Source organism: Acomys russatus, chromosome 17 (assembly GCF_903995435.1).
Source record: "Acomys russatus chromosome 17, mAcoRus1.1, whole genome shotgun sequence".
Taxonomy (NCBI): Eukaryota; Metazoa; Chordata; class Mammalia; order Rodentia; family Muridae; genus Acomys; species Acomys russatus.
In genome coordinates this window covers 42,957,252-42,966,824 of record NC_067153.1, presented here as the reverse complement: position 1 = coordinate 42,966,824, position 9,573 = coordinate 42,957,252, and positions in this window count along the sequence as shown.

Below are 9,573 nucleotides of genomic sequence, written 5' to 3'. Positions count from 1 at the left end.
AAGAAAGGAATCAGTCTGAGGAAGCTGAGGCACACCACACTCGGTCCCCAAGTGATTAAGGACTATAGCTTGGGGTTCACTAGCTCCCCTCAATCCTCTCTTCACACCTTGAAAATGGGTCCTGTTTTACCCAGGGCAAAAGGACATGTCACTCTGGGGTCTTCTTCGCTTAGTTCAAGAAGTGTGTCTACTGCAGTTGCTGGTCCTGAAAACAATTTAGTCAGAGCTAGCTCAGTCCCGCCCTTAACTTGGGTGTCCAAATGGGCAGGGCTGCCTTTGGGTGCACACACTTTTCTGGAACATCCATACTGCACCATGACCTCCCCATCGCCAACAGCACGCAAACCAGGCGGCTTTGCAGCAAGTCTGGTCTCGTGGGATGGGGAGAGGGTGGTTTGCAAGGCAGCTGACAATCCCTCAGGCCAGAAGCTTGCATTAAATCCCTCTGAGCTCCTGGACTCCCATCCCACCCTCAGGTCCCAGGTGACCCCTGACCTGGAGCTCTGATACTCCAGCCACATGTTGGCTTGGGCAGATGATATAGGGATCCTGAAGAACACTGAGAAGAAAAAAAAAGTAAAAGCCTGTCATCTTCATCTCTAGCCTCATATTCTCCTAGGACTTCTTCATTTTGTCCAGGACCCCAAGCAGTATTGCAGCCTTGGTCCTCAACAAAATGGCAAGTACCACAGGACGGAGCTCCTTTCCTTACAAGGTTTCTCTGTGTAGCCTTGGCTGTCCTGGACTCACTTTGTAGACCAGGCTAGCCTTAAACTCACAGTGATCCACCTGCCTCTGCCTCCCGAGTGCTGGGATTAAAGGCGTGCGCCACTACACCCGGCGCCTGGCCATTTTATTTATTATTACTTGTTTCTTTGTTTAGGTTTTTCCAGACAGGGTTTCTCTGTATAGCCTTGGCTGTCTTGGAATTCTCTGTAGACCAGGTAGGTCTCTGTGTAACCTTGGTGATCTTGGAACTCTGTAGACCAGGCTGGCCTCAAATTCAGGGATCCGCCTGCCTCTCCCTGAGATTAAAGTTAGCACTGACCATTTTAATGGAAATAGCTATTCCTTTTAGTACTAGAGGCCTAGCAAACTTGATTCCAGGACTCTACGGAGGGGGCCTGTTTTAAAATACTTTAACAATGCAAAGGACCAGGAAAAGATGGAACCAGTGGATTCAAAGCTTCACCCCGAGGGACCTGGGCTCACTGGAGATGGGATTACATGTTTCCAGAGCCAGACATAGTGGTACATGCCTATAATCCCAGCACTTGAGAGGCTGGGGCAGTAGGATCAACATTACTTGGAGGCCAGCCTGGTCTCCATGAGGTTCTGACTAAAAAACAATATTTTTCCAATTATAAAGAGGAATGCGAACAGTCCGTTGCTCTTGCGGCGCCTACAAGTCCAACAAAGACAGGGCTGCGACCCTGTCAGGGTGCCATGGCAAGAGACTGGGCTTGGGAAATCCCCCACAGGAGGTGGCATCTTATCTGAGGCCTGAAAGGTCCACAGGAGGGCATGGAGGTGTACCAGTGGACATTTTTCAATGCTGTGATGAAACACATGACAAGAGCAACATGAGGAAAGAAGGGTTTATTTGGCTTACGGTTGGAGTGTGGTCCATCCCGGCGGGAGCTGCTGGTCCTGTTGCATCCAGACTCAGGAAGCAGAGACCAGTGCTGGTGCCCAGATCACTTTTTTCCTTTTTATTCAGTCAGGGTCCGTTTCTAGAAATATTCTCATAGACACAACCAGAGGTGTTTTTCCATGGTCTTTGCTTTGTTTTTTATCTTGTCTTTTTAATTATGTTTGTTTGTTTATTACATACACAATGTTCTGCCTGCACACTAGAAGGGCACCAGCTCTCATAGGTGGTTATGAGGCACCATGTGGTCGCTGAGAATGGAACTCAGGACCTCTGGAAGAACAGCCAGTGCTCTTTTTTTTTTTTTTTTTTTTTTTTTTTTTTTTTTTTTTGGTTTTTCGAGACAGGGTTTCTCTGTGTAGCCTTGGCCATCCTGGACTCACTTTGTAGACCAGGCTGGCCTCGAACTCACAGCAATCCGCCTGCCTCTGCCTCCCGAGTGCTGGGATTAAAGGCGTGCGCCACCACGTCCGGCCAGCCAGTGCTCTTAACCTCTGAGCCATCTCTCCAGTCCATTTTTGTTTTGTTTTGTGTTTTGTTTTGTTTTTTTGAGACAGGGTTTCTCTGTGTAGCCTTGACTGTCCTGGACTCACTTTGTAGACCAGGCTGGCCTCAAACTCACAACGATCCTCCTGACTCTGCCTCCCAAGGGCTGGAATTAAAGGCATGCACCATCACTGTCCGGCTCCAGTCCCTTTTTTTCTTGTTTTGTTTTGTTTTTGTTTTTGATTTTTTGGTTTTTTGAGACAGAGTTTCTCTGTGTAGTCTTGGCTGTCCTAGACTCACTTTGTAGACCAGGCTGGCCTCGAACTCAGTGATCTGCCTGCCTCTGCCTCCCGAGTGCTGGGATTAAAGGCACGCGCCACCACGCCCGGCCTTCCAGTCCCATTTTTAAATCTTATTTTATGTGCATTGGTGTTTTGCCTACATGTATGTCTATGTGAGGATGTCAGAGCCCCTGGAACTGTGAGCTGCCATATGGGTGCTGGGAATTGAACCTGAGGCCTCTGGAAGAGCAGCTACTGCTCCTAACCACTGAGCCAACTCTCCAGCCTTTATTTTGTTTTTTGAGACAGGGTCTTTCTACTTATCTCTGGCTGTCCTGGAACTTACTCAGTAGATCCGCCTGCCTCTGCCTCCAGAGTGCTGGAACTAAAGGCATGCACCACCACCGCCTGGCTAATAGATCTACTTTAATTGTTCCCTACAGAAAACTAAACTCTTAGGAAACTCATTTGGTGAGCAGTCTCTTCATTCCTCCAATACTTTAAAATGTTATTATTTATTTTGCAAATTTTGCCCACTAGTATATTTGTTTTTAAAGTTCCTACCTCATACTGGAGAGATGGCTCAGAGCTTAAGAGCACTGGCTGCTCTTCCAAAGGTCCTGAGTTCAATTCCTAGCAACCACACGGTGGCTCACAACCATCTATATATCATGTGATCTGGTGCTCTCTTTGGTCATTGCAAGCATATATGCAGGCAGAACACTGTATAAATAATAAATTAATAAATCTTTGATTTAAAATTTATTAAAAAAATAATAAAAGTTTCTACCTCATCTTTGTGTATTTAAGGCCATAAAGTGAGTCCAGGCCAGCTAAGCCTATTACACAGAGAAATTCTGTCTCAGAAAAAAAAAAAAAAAAAAAAAATCAATCAAAGGGAGGCTGAGTACAGCTTCAAGGATTCTGTCCCAAGCACGCAGAAGACACAGTTGCTGTCGGCTTCGATGGGACAGCTGGGGGAGCCTTGCCAAGGGAAACATCAAGCATTTAGTCTTGAGCACATTAACTTGCAGGTGTGAGCCACTGCCTCGTGGCAGGGGCAGCTGCAAGACCATGTGCCTCGGGCTACAGGTAAACATGGAGAAATGGGAACAGACCAGCACAAAGTGACCCCACAATCAAATGGGACTGTTCACCCTAAGAGCAGGCTGTAAGGAGCTGGGGTGGGGCTGAGCAGTCTGTGTGAGGCCTTGGGCTCTGTCCCTGGCACTACCAATAAGCACAGGAACAAGAGCAAAAGTAACTAAACAGGCCAAGGAGAGCCAACTAATGAAACAATAGAACGAACTTAACAAGAAGAAGCCAAGTCCCCAATAGGTTTCCAACCAGGACCCAGTGAGGGGAAGTCGGGTTCATGTGACCCTGTGCCATGGCCCAGCTCCTCTGTAAAATGGGACCTGTCACAGATGCTGAAGGATGTGAAGTTGATTTTGCTCTATAAAATGTTCAGCATAGCTCTAGCCCAGAGTCAAGTATAGCTACCTGACAAGGAGACTAAAAGAAGAAAATGAAGGCCAAGATAGAATCAAGAATAGATGGAAGAAGCCAGGTGGTGGTGGCGCACGCCTTTAATCCCAGCACTCGGGAAGCAGAAGCAGGCAGATCGCTGTGAGTTCGAAGCCAGCCTGGTCTACAAAGTGAGTCCAGGATGGCCAAGGCTACACAGAGAAACCCTGTCTCGAAAAACCAAAAAAAAAAAAAAAAAAAAAAAAAAAAAAAAGAGGGGGCTACGTCATCACACAGGGTCCTGATCTTAGAATAAGTCTAGTACTTGATTCAGTGCTCTGCCTTAGCCATCCGTCCTGAAACTCTAAATAATCTTATGCATCAGTGTGTATGTGCGTGCATATATATGGTGTATGTGTGTGTGTGTGCAGAATTTGTGCTCGCGTGTGTGTGTGTGTGTGTGTGTGTGTGTATGTGTGTGTGTGCACGCACATGTGTGTGTTGCACTCACCTGGCCTGAGGTCTACACTTTTTTTTTTTCCGAGACAGGGTTTCTCTATCTAGCCTTGGCTGTCCTGGACTCACTTAGTAGACCAGGCTGGCCTCGAACTCATTAATCCACCGTGTGTGGGTATTAAAGGCGTGCGCCACCAGGCCCGGCCACCAGCTTTTTTTGAGACAAGGTTCTTTCACTGACCCTGAAACATTTTGTTGGACAGGTGCCAGCAAGCGCCCGCAGCCCCCAGAATACAAGCCGCCAGTGCTGGCCACCACACCCAGATCCAACTCAAGTCCTCATGCTTGCCCAAGAAGGACTTGACCAACTGAGGCATCGCGCCAACCTCTGGCTTACTGTGCCCTTGTACTTTGTAAATAAATCCAGTATACAAAGCAGTAAGCCCATGAGCGGAGGGCAGAGGCCCAGATGGCACTGAGCAGGCTCAGGCCAACAAGCATGGCGGGTGGTGGAGAGCACAGGTGCCTAGGAGTTGGCCTGCCCACCTGGCATGCACTCATAAGGCTAGGCAGTCTGTGATACTGGCGAGCTGCAGGGGCACAGGAAGCCAGGACCGGTGCCCAGATGGACAGGAGCAAAAGAAACGGTGGTGGCAGAAGCCCACCAAGGCCCTGGCAAGAGAAGGGAGTTCACGTGGGAGAAGCCTGACCCTGGGGTTTGCACAAATGCAGCTCTGGCATCTAGGAAAGGGCAGCACAGGCAGCACTATAAGGCAAGGACTTTTGATAACCTGAAGGTTGCATTAAAGCACTGGGTTTGATTTAGAGAATGAAAAAGAAAGGCTTTTTTTTTTTTTTTTTAAAGCATATATGGGTATTTTGCCTGCATGTTTATTGTGAATCACTTGTGTGCTCAGTGCCCAGAGAGACAAGATGAGGGTGTTGAGTCTCCTAGGACTGAAGTTATAGACAGCTGTGAACTGCCATATGGGTCCTGGGAATTGAACTCGGGTCCTCTGGCTCTTGACCACTGAGCCATCTCTCCACCCTGGGAAAGAAAATTATTTACAAAGACACAAAGCAAACACCAGACACAAAAATCAAGCTAAAGCTTCACCACACTCTATAGAAGATAACTGTATATGTTCTCAAGATGCTTTGACATTAACCAAGGCAATTTTTGTTTTGTTTTTCAAAACAGGGTTTCTTTGTGTAGCCTTGGCTGTCCTGGACTCACTTTGTAGACCAGGCTGGCCTCAAACTCACAGCAATCCACCTGCCTCTGCCAGCATAACCAAGACAATTTTACAATACACTTTTCTCGCTGGGTGCGGTGGTACACTCTTGTAATCTCAGCACTCAGGGAGGCAAAGGCAGGTGGATCTCTCAGTCCAAGGCCAGCCTGGTCTACAGAGTGAGTCCAGGACAGCCAAAGGTGACACAGAGAAACCCTGTATCCAAAACCAAACCAAACCAACAACAAAAATTACACTTTTCTTTGTAATTGAGGATATCAATCCAGTTTCATAGGGGACTCTACAGGGACTTCACACATGTGATGTATATACAGACAGACAAAACACTTGTTCATATACATAAAAGTGGATAAGTATTTATAATTGCATAAATAAATCATTCAAATGTTTACAGTGAGCCAGACATGGCAGCGCATGCTTTTAATCCCAGCAGTCAGGAGGCTGAGGTAGGCAGACCTCTGGGAGTTCAAAGCCAGCCTCGTCTATATAGTGAATGTCAGGTCAGCCACTGATGACACAAGTTTGATCTTTAGGATCCACACAGTGGAAGGAAAGAACCAGCTCGCAAAAGTTGCCCTCTGACCTCCACATGTGCTCTATGGCACACACACCGACCCCAAGTAGATATGTAAACTCGATTTGGGCTGGGAGCATAGATTAGTCAGTACAGTGCCTGCCTAACACAGAGCCCTGGATTCTCTCTCCTGTACCGGATAAACCAGGCCTGCTGGCACAGGTTTATAATCCTAGCACGGAGGAGGTGGAGGCAGGACCAGAAAGGCAGATGACTCTGTTGCCAAAATGCTTTGTTATCTAAGTGTGAGGGTCTGAGTTGGAATTCACAGCCTCCAAGTAAGAATGGAGCCTGGCACTGGGGAGGCGCAGAGAGAAGGATCCTTGGAGTCCTTCCAGGATTGATCAGCTAGTCTTTGCGGAAATGGTAAACTCCAGATTCAGTGACAGGCCCTGTTTCAAGAAAGTAATGTGGAGGGCTGATGAGATGGATGGCTCAGTGGGTAGAATGCCTGTACCAGACTTGGCTATCTGAATTCGACGTGGAAGGAGAGAACAGATGAAACAAAACTGTGCTCTGAGTATCCCCACGCACATCACAGTCCAAGTTCACCTGAAGCCATACAGCAGACCTGAGGCCAGCCTTGGATACAAGCAACTTTGTCTTGGAAAAGCCAAGTTAACCAAATGTTAATAAATAAATAAAACTTGACCCAGGTCAGGAAGAGAGAGGGGATAAACAACACTCGGGACAGCCGAAAGAAACACAGGGACACAGCCCACTGGTGAGTTGGAGTCTTCACTTTATTACTATGTCACCAGAAGTCACCACCTTCACTTGGTTCACCACAGATGGATGGATGTCACGGAGGAGGATGCCACAGAGCCACTGGAACCACTCTGGGAGAGGCTTAACCAGAGGGGGGAGGAACTAGAGCAGGGCCCAAGTTTGGGGGCTGCCCTTCACCGCACACACACGCACGCGCACACACACTCACGGATATACTGTGGAGCCTTATATTATACATCTTATATATAGAAAATATATATTTATACTATACACAGGCAGTTATGCTGCGGGAGGGGCCGAGGCACCCAGACAAGAGCTGTGGGCACCAGGGGATGAGAGTATCAGGTCAGGGGTAGCACTGGGAGATGGCTAGCCCAGTCCATCCTCCATAAACTCTGGGGACTCCTGCTCACACTCTTTAGGGATCAAAGGGCTTATAGAACAAGGTTAGAGTTGCCCCAGGAGTGACAAGTGGGAGCTCTTGGTTACATGGGAAAAGCCTGGATCCCCAAGTTTTTGAAGATCAAGAATCATTAGGGACAGATGGAGTGGAGACTGGTGCCAGTCCCCTGAAAATTAGACCCTTGATTGCTACATCCCAGGTGGATTGGGTGCCACCCAGGCAAGATGGCCTGTGACTGTGCAGGATATGTCATCTAAAAGGCGGAAGGTGGGGCCCCCCAATCTCTCACTCTGTGCTTGACATTGGATGAGATATGATTCTCTCAAAGGGTCCCTGCAGCTACAAACTCGGCGTGGAACCCGAGTTTCCCAGACCTTCTTTTGTGCTTGACAGGGAAAAGGGAACCCCAAATTCTCTAGGACCCAGCTGTGGGGGACCCTCTCCAAGTACAGTGTGAAAGGAAAGCAAAGGAGGTGGAGAGGGAAAGGAAAACCAGGGTGGTGCTGGCCTCGGGTCCTCCAAGGGCTACACTCTGTCCGTGGGGGTGCAACCCCTCCCAAACCATTGAGTCAGAAGCCTGGGTCTTACTCAGTTCCTCCTCAGACTTCTCACCTGCTGTCTGGTATCACCGCAGTGATAGTGGCATGCATCTGGAAGGAGGGGAGATGCTGAGGTCCCAGCTCCCAACTGTGTAAACTTCCTCAGCCTGAGGAGGAGCTTGTGCTAGATGGCCAAGGCTGGGCAGAGTTTAACCAGCACCCTGCCCTCTGCCTGACATCACCAGCTGCCTGTTGCTGTTCAGGGAGAAACAGACGGGCAGCCCTCGGGTCTCTAGTGCCCACCAGCAAGGAAGCCTCTGAGTCTGGAGTAGCAAAAGCCAGGACTTTTCACAACCTCTTGGTGGCGCAGAAACACTCCTGCAGCCACAGTCGTACCCCATCCCCCACCCCCTGGGTCTGGTTAAGTCACCCATGTCCAACCTGTGTCCACTTGAGCCACTTGGTGGGGGCATGGGGCTGTATACAAGAGCCCCTTCCCTGGTGTGGAAAATGGAAGTTAGCAACAGCCAGCTGTTACTCAGTCACCTGGGGCCCTCTCCCAACACCGAGGCCCCCCCGAGTGAAGTCGGAGACGCCCAGTATGGATCCATTTCAAATGCTAACTCTCTAAGCTCCTGGATCTCTAAACTGCCTGAGGGCTGGCAAGGGTCTGCTTCCCTTTCTAGTTTTCTCTTCTGCTAAGAAGGTCCTCCTTCTAGACCTCTGAAGCTCCCATCCCCTCCCTGACCATCTTTCTTGGGCCTGCACTCACGCCATGTAATGAGCCCTGTACCTCTATGCATTTCACTGGCTCCTAGAGGACAGGTACCACAGACACCCTTGGTTGACACCACACCAACATGGGTACCGGAAGAGCAAACCTACCTGGAAACACCCAGTAGGGCATGGGATGATGTGGGGATTGTTGATGCTGACCCACAGCCCAGCTGGTCTACAATGGGCGCGCACACAGGAGGATGACCCAGACATCCTCCCTCTGTGTCTCCTTGCCGTCCCCTTGGGTCCTACTCACTTTCCTTTGTGTCTTTGAGACAACCTGCTATTCTCTTTCCTGTGATGCGGTCCCCTGAACCCACACCGTGATGGCTCACTTGTGCATCATTAGGGGATAGTGAGACGTGTGGCTGTGACACTCAAACTGACCCTGTAGTTAAAAGCCCCTAGCCAGGCCTCCCACTGTTCCAGCACTGAAACCTTGCTCACCCAGAACAGAGAGAGACAGTATCCCAGGTGGTGACTGAGGGGACCCTCCCCCAGAGACCCCAGACTCCGCCCCCAAAGACCCCAGTTTGCTTAACTACTCCAACTCCATGACAGGCTTCAGGTTTTCACTCTGCCTAACTAGGCCAAGTTTCTAACAATTCCTGGAAAAAACACAACTCAGAGACAGCTTAGGGCAGCTCATGGGCAGCTAATCAGCTTATAGGACAAAATGACCAGATACTATGTTTTTATTACTTCATGGCCTTGGTAAACAGCTGGCCCTATCCCATCAAATTAAAGGCCAACTCCTGAGTAAGAGCCAAAACCTCAATGATTCAAAAAGTCCCCAGTAACCTAACAAACAGCCAATCCTGAATCCCCTCCTATACTTTCACTCAATTCTGACCAATTAAAGTTTGTCACCAAGCCCTCTGACTGTCTGTAAATTGAGCCTGCGTGCTCATTTCGGGCTCACCCTCTAGAGGAGAGAGGCGATCCCAGCATGCT